Here is a 15333-nt window from a genome sequence, read left to right on the forward strand (position 1 = left end):
TATATAATATCCTGTTCAAAAGTAATTTTTAAGCCTCAAAAAAGAATGCAGTTTTTAACCCTCTATAATGCATTTATTTGAACTCCCTACACACACACACACACACACACACACACACACACTGCACTATGAGAATTGACACACACCTGCCCAGTACCACTGTGAATAGTGAATTATCTTTCTGCATTCCGTTTTGGGCTTCAGTTGAGGTTAAATACAGCAGGGGGTTGCCATTTGTAGGTCACATCTGCTACGGCAGAATTCCTGCTTCTGTCCATGGAGACAGGAAAAAAGGGAAAACGCATCTGAAAATTTATAGTGTACCAATAAATGAAAAAAACCCTTATTTGTTTAATCTCTGTAGACTGTAATGTCTACATATGTGCCCTTTATCCATATAGCGATAGCATTGGATTTTAACAAAAAAAAGTCTTGAGAAAGTTTTGTGAGAAGCCAGGCACTATCCTACCTGTCAACAGGGCTGTAATGAAACATTAACATACATTTTAACTAATCAATAGAATAATCAAGTATTTACTAGTCTGTAGAGCTGCGTTCCAAACCCAAAAATAAAATCATTCATGTACAGGTATGGCATGAGGACTGAAACTAATTATCCAGAAGGCTCTGAATCATGGGAAGTCCATTTAAACCAAGTAATTCTAGTTTTTGTTTTTTTTTCCTTTTCACAAAGATTTCCTTTTTCTAATCTTCGTGAATCCATAGTGGAAGGAAAAAAAAAAAAACGTTCATTTGATGCTTAAATAATTTTTAGCAAACTTAAGGTATGGTGATACAACTTATAAAAATCCCCAGGTCCCAAGCATTTCAGATAATAGAGTCCCCAGGTCCCAAGCATTTCAGATAATAGAGTCCTTACCTGTATTCATTTTCAAGTTATTTGGACAGGTCTGTCTCTTTCTGCACTACTAATTATGACAGTCAGCACAATGCAGCAGAAGCCCACAATGCCTTGCATGCTTATTCGCAGTTCTGTTAATCATCTGGCTCCAGCTTCATTGTTATAGTCAATGATTATTTCAGTCAATGAATCAACAAGGTACAGAATTGAAAGACAAATACTTAATTTAATAATTACATTTTAGTTATTCACCAGTAACTTTTAAAACACTGAAAATCAGTAATGAATGTATATTCAAACAAAACCCCCATATGTAGTAAAAGTCACAAAGTTTACCCTGGAGCAGTAACCCATAGCAGCCAATACGTTTGCTTTTAAACAGGTGACCAGTAAATGCTACCTGTTAAATTTTTTTTCTAGCAAGCTGTTTGCATCCTATATTCTAGTTTAAAAACTGTTTGGGCTTGGATGGTTAAAATTAGACCCATGTTTGCGATGGTGTTTAGTGGTAGGCAGTTAGGGAAAAAAATCTTGGTCTCATACGACTTCAAAACATTTTTTTTGCACATTAAAGCCGGGCCATTATCATATTTGGAAAACTCCAGCTGCACAATTTTTTGAGGGTAACGATTTCTTTATTGCCACTCTCTCATGCAGGCCAGTATTATGCAGAGCTGTTCATTAAGTTGACTCATAGATGCAGTGCCGTGTAGTGATGATAAAATCAGGCTCTGGGGCTGCTTTTTATCAGCGAGGTCTGGGGAACTTGTTAAAATGGAAGGAGGAAAGGATGATGCAAAATACAGGGAAAAACTGCAAGAGAACCTGTTCCACTCTGTGAACTAAACTAAACTCACTAAAATTCCCCATCTTAAATTCATTATTATAGGGTTACACCAAAGATGAATTAGTTCAATAGCTTTTCTCTCCACATACTATGAGCAAAGCAAGGCTTTGTTCATGCTCTTTGCAGCTTGCACATCCTTCAAACTCTCTGGCATCTGCATTCCAGCTGGAGAAAACCAGTAAGAAATTGCATATTCCATATCTTGGGCTTATATGGGATAAAGCCAAAAAACAAAGAAAAAAAAATCATCAGAGCCAGAGGGTAGATGTATGAAAGAAACAAACTAATTACAAAATATGAACCCATCATAAATTGAGACATGATGTCATAGGGCCCTGTTCATGACAGTTTCTAATCTAGCGTTAGAGAAGATCATAATATTACATAATTCGACAAATACTAAGGGTGGGAGATAAAATACAGGCTAGTAATATTTATCTTTTTATTCATCAGCTCTCCAGATTGCAATTTCAGAAATTGAGTTGCTAGGGCCCAAAATACCCTAGCAACTATGCACTGATTTGAATAAGAGAAATGGTAGTAATAAAAATGAGCAATAAATAAATGTGTAGCCTTACAAAGCATTTGTTTGTATATGGGGTTAGTGACCCCCTTTTAAAATACATACTAAAAGTTAATTTAAAGGTGAACCACCCCTTTTAAACAAACATCGGGGCAAAAAATAAAAAGCACCAGGGTTTCATTTAAATCTATGAGACAATTTCAGATAATCGGGGAGACTTCTAATTTAATTATCTCAACAAAGCTGCTGAAAACATCTGAAGAAAAACAAAATAAGTATACAGAAGAAAAAAAAGACGCATGCTAACTTACAAAACAGAACCGATAAGATACAAAGGAGTAAGATTTTAAAAGAAAAAGAATCAAATACCCCTTGGAATATTCAAGACAGAACCTGCAGATGATTTGATGATTTACAGGAAACTGCAACAATGAATAATGGAAAGCTATGCTAAACTGAACAAATACCACTGGACAAATACAGAATGGAAAAAGGTATAGAGGTCCTTTAAATTATATTCTTCTAGTTTACATGACACTATTGAAGTTTGTTTATACTGTAACAATAAAAGTATGGCCAAATGTTTACAACCTGCATGCAACTACCTTTACCAGGACACCTTCATTAATATAAAATAACTGCTTTTGCCCTGAAAACTGTGAACTGTTTAGAAAAGTAGATAAGTATTGGAATAAATGAACAGCTTTATTCATGAATAGGTGTGGGTTTCACTTGTTGGCATGTGGTGTTAAAGAGAAATTAAACCTTTTCTACATCTATCATAACTATCATATAATTGTGTTTGCATGCTATTTATTACTTTTGCCATCAAAGTATTTGCCCAATGCTTTTAAATCACCCAGTTTCCAGTTACTTTGAATACTTTTCAGAACCCTGTAACGGAGATAAAAAAAGATGCTGGCAAAACCCTCAGAATGATAGTAATGATAGTCTCTGTCATTACAATAAAGAACCCTAAGATGGCAGCCAGTATGATACCTTGGAGAGAAAGATCTAGCAGATGTTTATTAAATGCCAGGGTATACTATAAAAGCATAAATGAAGACTGCTCAAACCACCAGTAACCGTTGTGACTTCAGAATTGCTCTCAACCTTCCAGATAATTCAGCATGGCCAAGCAGTCTCATTGAAGGTACAATCAAAAAACAGAACTGGCTGTAGGACCTTTAGAGCCCTACAGATTTCTTACTTTGTGGTCAAACAGGAGAGAAAAATAAGCATATTTAGGGAGAGAGCAGGGTATTAAATTGAATCTAAATTCATAGAAATAATAGGAAACAGATGTCTCCTTTCTCCAGCAAATAGAACAGCTGCCATCTTGCCAAATGTATTAACTATTAAAGTGCCCAACAGATGTGCTCGCACTGGATATTCCGTGAAGTTAAAGTCATTGATTCTGAAAAAAACATGGGCATAAAGGACAAACTACTCCCAAGTACTCTACTGGTTAAAAAGTATAAATAGCGGTTTTGTGAAATGTAACATGCCAAACCAACATATTCATGCAGGGTGAAATTTAAAATGCAAAAGTTCTCAGCTCTCCCTGCAGAAGAATGGAACGAATGGGAGACTTTCACAAAGATTCTCCTATAAATCTTACAAACACGGAGTCTTGACAAAAAGTCATGTCTCCCACAGAACAATGGGGGCACATAGAAGGTCTCTGATCCCTCTCCAAATCTCCCCCAGCACTTTTCCAAGCTTACATCAAGCTATTTTTCAGCTGTCTTTCTAGCCATGATGACTGAGCACTCATGCTATTTAGCAGTTTTTTCAACTATCAAGTTACATATATATTACTAGGGATTAAACTGCCACTATAACAAAGTGTTTATATTACTAAACAACTGCAAATTCAACCTAGAATCAAAAGAGAAAGAGTGCCCAATATATCAATATTGGCTTTACAATGTGTACAATGAGAGACGGACAGATGTATTCCCGGGAAAGTTTTCTTTTAATATAGTCCCCTCTTCTTTTTTTTATAACTCTTTATTTATTTGAAGTTTTAACAAAGCATTGCATATCATCACATTGCAGACTCATTTACTCACAACAGAGTCAGTGGCCTAACAACAAGGCATACACAATCGCATGAGAAAATTCCATTGAATAACGCCCGTGGGCGCACACCTTGTGGCATGGAGACAGAAGCATTAGGAATGGATATGAGCCTAGCATCGTGGACTAGGACAGTAATCAAAAATTAAGAAAGGAACATGAAAAATAAAAAAAAAAATAATAAAAAAAAAATATAACCAAACCGTAAACCATTTGAGCCCGGGGGAATCAGGGGAGAGGACCATCTGCTTACACAAAAGGAGGAGGGTATATAGACTCAAGAGCGATAGGTCCCCTCTTCTTTTAAATACAACTCTTCTGATACAATTTACTGTTGGGATATGTTTACCCTTTGTGCCCCTGTGGTAAGCATAACTACAAAATGAGACTACAAAATAAATGTTAAAAAAACCAGTGGATCCATTCAAATATGAATTAGCACCACTGTGCACAAGTTAAGCCAACGGCCATTTTATTTAGGAGCATAAAAGATCAGCACCAGAATCTGCTGCATATTAGACACAGACTTTTAAAAAGAAATACCAATTTTATAAAACAGCTCAGAGAAATGGCAGACTTGTTCTTTTACCCAACCGAGAGATAGGAGTTTCACAACATATCCAGTTAAATTCCAGATACATGTGTACCTAGGTTTTACAAACTATGCTACACAGAAGAATATAGTAACATATTAATGTTGCCAAAATGTTCTTCCTTGAAGGTTTTTAATAATTACATATGAGACCTGTTATCCAGAATGCTCAGGGCCTGGGGTTTTCCACATAACAGATCTTTCCATAATGTGGTGTTGCCAATTAAGCTACAATATGGAGAATGGCATACATCAGGATTTCAAAAATTGTGTTTTGGCAGGGGGGACACATGTCTCTCTTCCTTGGAAGCACCCAGTCCCTTCTCATACTTAGTTCATTAAATGTGGTCCACAATAATCCCCTACTATAATCCCTTTAGGGCTGGGACACACTGGGCGATTTGGGGAGATTTAGTCGCCTGGCGACTAATCGCCGCGACTTTCCACGACCAATCTTCCCCGAATGCTTCCCCTCTCTCTGCGCCTGGCTAAAATGAAAAATCGCCTGCGCTAATCACACGCGGCGATTCGTTTTCCGAAGTCGCCCGAAGTTTCCTCGTGAGGCAACTTCGGGCGACTTCGGAAAACGAATCGCTGCGTGTGATTAGCGCAGGCGATTTTTCATTTTAGCCAGGCGCAGAGAGAGGGGAAGCATTCGGGGAGAAAAGTCGCTGCGATTAGTCGCCAGGCGACTAAATCTCCCCAAATCGCCCCGTGGGTCCCTACCCTTATAGTACATTTATTCTCTGCTGATGTTTAGCCTTTCCTTTCAGACTTCTATGTAAGTGTGACATACCTGCCATTTAGGTTGTGTGAATATCCTGTTGATCTACAGCACTTTCAAGGTACAACAATATATTCCACTGCCTCTAAACATTCTTTTTTTTTTGAAAATAGTTTTTATTGATTTTTATAGCATGTTATACATTCCCTGGATTTTTATGTCCAGTTATTAGTACAGTAATTGATGGTATTATGATACATGCATTTAATAGAAGGAGAAATAGAGTAAGTAAAGAAAGAAAATTTAATTTAAACTGAGTTAACATAATATGTTTGCATTTAGTGAGTATTGAGATTAAATACAAATTCAACAGGCTAATATTATTTACCTTAAATAAGATGTCAGAAGCCTATTAGTGCATTGTGCCTCTAAACATTCTCGAGGAAAAACAGCCTAAGTGCGAGCCTTTATAGGTTAGGGATACCCATCATTTAGTGATATGGCATCTACTTTGAGTAGTAGGGATCTGCAATAGTTAATAAAAAAGTAAAGATACAGCAAGTAATTTCTGATTAGTAGTAAGCTATCCAAAAGATAAGCAGTTTAGAGCAATATTGGATCCAGGCACCATAACACCAAAATAAGTAAACCATGTTTAGGAGGAAAAGTGATTTTTCTTTTACACAAATGGTTTGTGATATGGTGGTTATGACCAACAATTTTTTTGCAATGGACACATGTTTTTCTATGTAATGACAGCACTGCATAGATGTCTTCAAAGCCATCAGACCTGATCAATTAGTAGCCACAAAAGGTCAAGGATTTGGTTATAGAGTTTAAGTGACAAGAGTACAACTGGGTTCTACAGCTTTGTAGTCATTAATCTGCTTTATGCAATATCCTTGAAGGCTAGACAGCAGATCCAAAACATTTTGGAATCAGTTTTATTTGATCTTCCATGTGCATGGTGCAAGTAGGGGTTACTTTAAGTAGATATGCACTTTCAAGCCTACCAACACGTAGCGTTGTTCAATAGAAAACCTCTTTTTTTTTTTCCGTTGATAAAATACTCAGGACAAAAGTTTTATGTATGTGCAGTCTGTGTAAATATTGTTCAGGTTGCAGCTTAACGCTGTCCAAACATGCACCAATATTTTTGTGACTGACATGTTTATTCTTAGACAGCAGGGACCCAATGCACACATTCAGAAAACTATAGTGTGAATGCACTTAGGCGCTAATAAGGTGAACAAAATCAATACGAATTATCATCCCACCTATAGGAATTACCTTTGTTTGTACAAAGGTATTTCTAATATTGCTTGCATATTCTCCCTTGCTTGTAGGTTTTTCGATCTTGGCAATGATGGCTCATGGTGGTGGTCACATTTTCTGATCAAAATCTGGTCAGCCAATGGGGAGTATAGGTCACAGGCAGAGGATTTCAACTGGTTTTTGGTGAAATTTGGTTAAATTTGTTCATACAAAATTGTAAATTTTATTTGCAAAGATTTTTGACCATCAGACTAAAATCGATAAAGCCAAGGCTGGCCATGAACCAGAGGTTTTATGTAACTGCATATGATAGATATGGGTCCACACTAAATTAAAGGAAAAATGCAATTTCTAGACTCGCTTACATACAAGCAAATGCTGTTTTTGAACAAGCATTGGCCGTTGTTTTCTGAGCAAGAAGTTCTTGCATGGTAACAAAATGAGTTGAAACGGTTGCCTACAGAAAAGCAACTCAGGAAATACAATACTTATTATGAGATACTTTATTTTTTTATCAATGACAGGAACTATGGAATGTCACTGAACTTAAAAAGGAGAAGTAAAGGCAATACACAAGGAAGTAAATAGAGCATAGGGCTATTGTGCGTGTCCTACCAGTCCAGTATAGTTCCAGAAATTTCTAGGACAGCTACTAAGCATTCACCCTCAGGGGCATGTTTAACAAAGGGGGAAAAAACAGCTTACCAGAGCGAAATTTCATCACTCTCTATTCACTAATTTGACATTTTTTCGAACATAGAGAGTGGTGAAATTCCCCTATGGTGAACTTTCATAAGCCGTGTTTTCACCTTTTGATAAATGCCTCATTTTAACTGCACAGTCTCTACAAGACTGGAAAACCTTTGACCAGATAAATTGTTTGTAGATCTCACAATCTCTTTGGAAACATTACAAACACGCACACAGAAACATAATCACATTGCATTCAGTCATTCTCAATTTGAAAGGCTCAAATATTTTACTTGCGATGCCTACGCAGATTGCATTCGCAGTTAAAGCATCCATAAACCCCAAGTATACACGATGTGCTGTGTGCACAAGAGGCATCACTTTAATTTACTCCATATGCATTACAGTTTTGGAAACTATAAAAGCATACTTCTGCACGAGTAGTGGAAGAAAATAAGTTTTTTATTTACCTGTTCATTAGTCTTATTACACATTTTTCAATGGCCATTATCACATAAAAATGGATACTTAATAGTTAGAAATTAAGAGTATTAAGGGCTGAACAATACCAGAAAGATAAAATACTTTGTACTCTATACATTAACTTTTCTGGTGATGTAGAAAATTATATCCTGATTTATTTGCATTTGATCTTCATTTTTTATTTTTGGTGATATTGAAAGTACTGAGCATCTTAGCAGCTCTCTAGTTTTAGCAGGCATTTGATTGCTAGGGTCCTAGCAACCCATGGTTTGAATGAAAGACTGGAATATGAATAGGAGAGACCTGAATAAAAAAGATAAGCAATAGAAAGCTATCAACAATAAATTTGTAGTCTCACAATAGTCTTTGGCAGCTGGGGTCAGTGACCCTCACTGGAATACTGGAAAGGAAGACTAAATTCAAAAACCATTATAAGTAAAAAATGAAGACTGCTTTAAAATGGACTACTAATAGAACATTCTTTAACATACTAAAATTTAATTCAAGGTAAAATTATCATGGTACAATGGTTTACCTTCATATGAATGACACAAGGCATGGGGAAAAATGGGCACTGTTCCGCTGTCTGAAATATGTTGGTGAAAAATGCTGCTTGGCATATACAGTTTAGGCCTAATCTCTGAATTTCAAATTATATTCTGAAGGGCCTACAGGCACAGATGCTGGTAACAAATTGGTGCATGCATGCATTTCAGTATGAAAAATAATTTGGAAAATATTAACCATTGAAAATGGTATGGCTAAGATTATACAATACAGTCCAAATACAATTTTTCTTCAGCAAACCACTTACTTACACTTTGTATAAGATTATACAATGTACTGATTATACATTTAAATGTATTTGCCTTTAAAATGGTAAAAAAAACAAAACAACTATTTCCATGCTTCACTGACCGCTTTATCTCATAGCAGCAAAGGTGCTTTTCAGCTATGGTGGCACAAGGCTTGGTTGCCTTAAACAGGACAATAGGCATACACTTTGTACTTATTTCATGCTTATTGTTTTGTTTGCTTTCTTTTTTTATATGTGCTGTGAAATGGAATTTATTAAGGACAAAATGTCTGAAAATCATAGCTATTTTTACACTGCCAGATACTTTGACATTTAATAAAGAATGTAACATTGTATAGAAAACAAACAAATTTGACCTTATATCAGTGGGGCCTTATAGGTATATCTTAACTTACCAGTATTAAAAGGTGGTGATTGGTGGATAGCAAGCTTATGTTATCACCATATTTGACTAAGGCCCCTAGCAGACGGGCCATTTTGCAGAAAACAACCCTTACCATCTGTCATTGCTCTGCTGAATGAATGCTACTGAATTGCAAGTGTCCCACTTAAAGCAAACAGAGCAGGTAGACTTCAGCGCCACAATGATCCTTGGGTAGGAGCTTTTTTGCAACCAAATCACTAATCCACATATGTTCAATAGGGTGCTTGCTAATCAGCGGTGTTTAGAGTGATGACAGTTGGGCAAAGGATTTAGGTGAAACTATACTTTGACCTGCACAAACCACAACAACTACTACCCCTATGTCCTCTACTGTTCTATTTAGTTTAGAAATCATATGTGTCATTACTATATATATATATATATATATATATATATATATATATATATATATATATATATATATATATATATACATATATATATATATATATATATACATATACATATACATACACACATACACAGTGTATCCCTTAAATATATAATAATATATGCAATGTTCCCTCCAAGATCTGCCCTCACAAATTTTGAGGCCAGTGCACAAAACAAATTGTGGTGCGCACAAAGAATTTTGTGTGAAAAAAGAAAATTTTATATTCATTCTGACTTGAATACCCTGTTTTTAAAAACTGTGCACACAAAGTTTAAAATGTGCACACAAAAGAATTATTTTGCGCACATAGCCAAGAAGGAATTAGAGGGAACATAGACCCCTTTCATATCAAAGCCATGCATTGGTAGCAGGGGCGCTCCACCAATGAGGCGAGTTGAGACACTCGCCTCAGGCGGCAGCGCCCCCCTGGTTACCAGGGGCGGCAAAAATGCCGCTCCTGGTAACTAAGAGCCGAATTTCCGGTTTTCAACCCGGAAATTCAGCTCTTCTAGTGCAGAGAGCGCAATTGCGCTCTCTGCACTAGCGTCGTGCAGCGCCCCGACCCCCTCCTGCTCAGAAAATGTGAGCGCCGTGAGGAGGGGTCGGGGCGGCAATGGAAGGCCGCCTCAGGCGGCATAAAGGCGCGGATCGGCGCTGATTGGTAGTAAGATGTTTTACCGTGTTAGTAAGAACTGCAACCTTTCGAGATGATAGTATTACATTTCTTCTTACATTTTTGAATTAAACAGAAAGGGGCACATTTACTTAGGGTCGAATATCGAGGGTTAATTAACCCTCGATATTAGACCGTCTAATTTAAATCCTTCGACTTCGAATATTGAAGGATTTAGCGATATTCGTTCGTTCAAACGATCGAAGGAATAATCGTTCGATCGAACGATTAAATCCTTCGAATCGAACGATTTTCCCTCAGAAATTGGCTAGAAAGCCTATGTGGACCTTCCACATAGGCTAACATTGATGCTCGGTAGGTTTTAGGTGGCGAAGTAGGTGGTCGAAATTTTTTTTAAAGAGATAGTACTTCGACTATCGAATGGTCGAATAGTCAAGCGATTTTTAGTTCGAATCGTTCGTTTCGAAGTCGTAGTCGAAGTAGCCAAAAAAAACGTTCGAAATTTGAAGTATTTTTTATTCTATTCCTTCACTTGAGCTAAGTAAATGTGCCCCAAAGTGTACAGAAAGGAATGAGACACCCATTGCTCATAACCCGCACGCATGATTACAGCACTGAACCCTACAGCTGACCTACATTTAAGGCCATTCACATAGACAACTCACATAATGGATATAAAAGAAAAAAAAAAAACATTCAATTAGTGATATCGGCTATATCAATTCACCATTATCCAGAAAGTTTCAAAAATGCCATTGTCCTATTTTCTCATTGAAATGACACTGTACATAAACCTAATATTAGCTAGCTAGTGCCATAAGTACATCCTGGCAGAATTTTTTTTTATGGATTTTTAATTGGTATGGCAGGCAGAATGTTTTGTCACCCATCCTTAACCCAGCTAGTGTGAGCCACAAGCCATCCAAAGTTACCTTCCTACTAGGATTACTGTAAATCGCTATTGGTAAAACATGACTTGCTATAGGGAAAAAAGTCTCTACTGAGAAAGAGAAACCCATTTCCCCCACTGCTCCCCAAACGCAGTATTTTACCAAGTATATTTTCATCACAGAAAAGGTGTTACTTGGGCTGCCACTGGCCAGTACTTTCCCAGCCCAGACAGCAAAAATGATATATTTATGGCTCATAATATATTCTCTAATGAGGAAGAAAGATAATGGAGATAACAAGGCTGCAATTTCTTCCAGAAGTAAGGTTTCAGCTGGATCATATGGATAAAACAGGAACTATAACCATGTGTTCAAAAATAGCTGTAGTCATAAAAAGTGCAAATTTGGAGCAAAGAAACAAAGTGTTACTGCATCTGATTTTTGTTTTAAAAAATCAGGACTAGATCCTCCCTATATTAGACAGTTATCAGCAGGGTTCATACTGCCATGAGGAATACAAGCAGGGAGCCGACATGGCATCAGGTTGCACGTGTAAAAGGGTGAAGAGAGCTGGTTGCCAGCTGCCAGACAGCCTGAGGTTTAGCAGCTCATGAACCAAGGTCATTTGGAGAATGTTAGAGAGAAAAAAGTATGTTTATATCTGCATGTATTTAACCAATACTTTCCCCTTGAACAGGTCTTGTGAAACAGAGCTAGCTCGATAGCCTGATAAACACACATGCAAACATACTCCATGAAGGGCCCTTACATGCAGCAATCTATTATTAAAACGTATAGCAGTTGTCAATGTATCTACAGCAATAGATATGCCTTTATTCATGCAGAACTTGTAATGGACAACTTTTAAAATACTGTTGTCAAATGGTAAGATGGTCTGGTCAAATCAGCCAAATGGAGATCTCATAAAGAGATTTATACTGAATTCTGACATCATTTGCTATTGAATGTTTGCATGCAGTCTCAAAAGTTTTTGGAGGGTTGTTGTTCAATGCTTCTGGCATACAACAGGATACTTACACCAAACTTCATGCAATTTTTGGTTACAGATGCATGCAGGTGGATAGAGCTCTATATATAAGCAATTGCATGGAATTCTGAAAGCACAAGGCTTTCATTTTCTGGTGCCACTCAAGCAATTTAATTGAGGAAGTCTTGACCAAAACGGTTTAAAGTAGGAAGCTGATGGCAAAATGTGATAAAATTGCTGCAGAATCACAGAACTTTTACAGAAACGTCTGGAAATATTTAAATGTAATCAGTAAAAAATAATGCCTCATAAAAGAAAACATAACTTTGCAATATACATTCATTACAAATTGCCTATGGTTTTTACGTTATTTGTATAAGTATTGCTATTGAAAGCAGGATTTGTCTGTCCGCTCAGACTGTTGGTACAATACAAGACAAGCCAGCTGAAAGAGAACTGTCATGAACTATAAAACATACCATTTGTCTCACTGGTATATAAAATGCATTAGTACAATAACATCTTTAAGCAACAGCATCAAATTTGTATTAAAAACACACTTACTTATCACTCATTTCTAACTGCTCTCCAGAACAAGCATTTTCAGAATGGGAAAGTAGGAGTGTCCATTGTAAGGCAGTAACAGTCACTTAGGCCTGCCCATGTTCCCTGAGTCATATTTTCCCTCCCTCATGTTCTAGATACATCATATCTGTGCGCAGCATGTTCAGTTCAGCAGTGCTGCTCCCTGTTAGAAAGGGAGAGGGTGAAGGAGAGGGAGGTTGAGCACTGTTCTCTGGATTTTTTTCTTCAGGCTCTCCTGCTTGGCTGCATAAGTGAGGGAGTGGACAAAGCGTGCTGCTTACTTTGCCTCTGAAGTAAGTTTGTCAACTGAGGTACTTGGTCGTGGCAAAAGCACAGTTTGCATGCATTCGCTTACTCACATGCACACGCCTGAGGCAGCAGCCCTGGGCCCCCCAGCAGGTCCGGACTGAGAATTTAAATAGGCCCTGCCATTTCAGGTACAAAGAGGCCCAATCAGCCCACACAGAGGCTCAAACAGCCCCAACCAGCCCACTAAATACTCACTTTCAATGGGACCTAATAGCAGCCCCTCTGGCATTTGCCAGAACCCACAGATTGCCAGTCCGGGCCTGCCCCTCAGCTATCTGTATAACAGAGCATTCTGCTATAGTGGTACAGATCCTAACCGACCCCTATTGGAAGCAGAATCCTTGCCTTACTTTATGGTTAAGATTCAAACTATCTTTATAACACAAAGCTCTGTCACAGTGGCACAGATCTGGTTATAAAGATAGCCTTAAAGTAGGATGGGGATGCAGCTTTTAATGGGTATCAGAGAAGACCTGTGCCACAGTGACAGAATGCTCGTTATAAACATAGCTATAATCCCAGTGGCCATAAAGCAGGGCAGGACTGCTGCTTCCAATAGGGATCAGGTAGGATCTGTGCAGCCACTTGGACAGAATGCTCCTCTGTTATACAGTGCTCCTCTGTTATACAGATAGCTAGAATCTCAGCTGCCATAAAGCACGGCAGGATTGCTGCTCCCAATGGGGATAAGGTAGTATCTGTGCAGCCACTAGGACAGAATGCTCTGTTAAACAGATAGCTACAATCTCGGCTGCCATAAAGCAGTGCAAGACTGCTGAATCAAATGGGTATCAGATAGGATCTGTGCAGCTACTGGGACAGAATGCTCTGTTATATAGATAGCTATAATCTCATTCATAAAGCAGCTCAGTGGGGATCAGAGAGAATCTGTGCTATTGAGAAAGAAAGAGTTCAATGCTGTCCAAATGGCAACCATCGGTTATACAGATAGCTAGAAACTCAGCTGCCATAAAGCAGGGCAGGACTGCTGCTTTAAATGGGTATCAGATAGGATCTGTGCAGCCACTGGGACAGAATGCTCTGTTATACAGATAGCTAGAATCTCTGCCATAAAACAGCTCAGTGGGGATCAGAGAGGATCTGTGCCACTGAGAAATAATGTCCAACTGGCAGGCACATTCTAGCCTGTAACGCGCCTGCATTCAAAATGCATCCCCCCTGCCCGTCAGGATTACCTTATCATCGCCGACGGGGGTCCGGGGGCGCAGCGCTACTGCAGAGAGCGGAATTGCACTCTCTGCCCTAGAAAAGTTGAATTACTGGTTTAAGAAAACGGAAAACCGGCTCTTAAAGTTACCAGGAGCGGCTTTTTGGCGCCCCTGGTAACTTCTGGGGAGATGCCACCTGAGGAAAGGTACTCACTTTGCCTCATGGCAGAAATGCCGCTGCCAATGAGTGGAGTGTATCTAGCCCACGACCCCCCTTGTGTGCCCTCCACATGATAGTTTGGCTGCTGTGACTGCTTACCTCATGTAAGATTTAAAAAGTATCAGTACTGAGATTAACTGGCCCCTGCATTTTTCATACACCAGACTCAGACTGTAAAACACTGTATTGTTCACACATGTAATATCCCTGTATTTTTCATGCCTATAATCCCCCAGTATCATTCACACCCATAAACCACCTTACTGTTATATTAATAACCTAACATTCGTTCACATTGACATATTTCCTCTCTGATAACAATTAAAAGCAGCAGTCCTGCCCCGCTTTATGTCACAGTGGCACAGATTATGTTTACTTAGTTAGTTTATTTAGGCAACATTTAGACAAAATGTATAAAAATAAGATTAACATATGCACATCACAGTTGTTATTAAATTAGTAATATTATAACAAAAATAAAGAAAGAAAAGACAATGGACACAACATTTAACATAGATTTATTTTTACAGATAGAGATTTAGGGAGCAGCTCGCATCAATCAAAAGGTTTCAAAACAGGGTGTGCAGGGTCAGGTGAATAAATCATATCAAAAAGAAATAAAAAGAATTGACCCATGTGTCTGCACCCTCCCATCCATCACATCCAATAACTCACGTGTGGTATGGTTAATAAAGATTAACTTTTATTAAATTGTTATCATTAATACTAAGGGGCAGATTTATCAAGGGTCGAAGTGATTTCGAGGGAATTGTTGAAGTAAAAAAATTCGAAATTCAAAGTAATTTTTTGGATCCTTCGACCATC

General features: G+C 38.0%; 1 protein-coding gene across 7 annotated transcripts in view; it reads right to left on the reverse strand.

Annotated features, from left to right (window-relative positions):
- The window catches only part of pik3r2.L (phosphoinositide-3-kinase regulatory subunit 2 L homeolog), a 56102-nt gene that overhangs the window by 35313 nt on the left and 5456 nt on the right, over window positions 1-15333 (reverse strand). For 2 of the 7 annotated variants that reach the window (XM_018255698.2, XM_018255694.2), the window contains exon 2: window positions 147-270. The exons of 3 other annotated variants lie outside the window; for them this stretch is intronic. The gene's annotated coding sequence lies outside the window, so the exon portion shown is untranslated. Of the gene's footprint in view, window positions 1-146; window positions 271-880; window positions 902-12789; window positions 12974-15333 lie in introns of those variants that run through there. 2 more of the 7 variants (XM_018255706.2, XM_041562188.1) reach the window with 2 other exon arrangements.

The sequence above is a fragment of the Xenopus laevis genome, chromosome 1L (genome assembly GCF_017654675.1).
Source record: "Xenopus laevis strain J_2021 chromosome 1L, Xenopus_laevis_v10.1, whole genome shotgun sequence".
NCBI lineage: Eukaryota > Metazoa > Chordata > Amphibia > Anura > Pipidae > Xenopus > Xenopus laevis.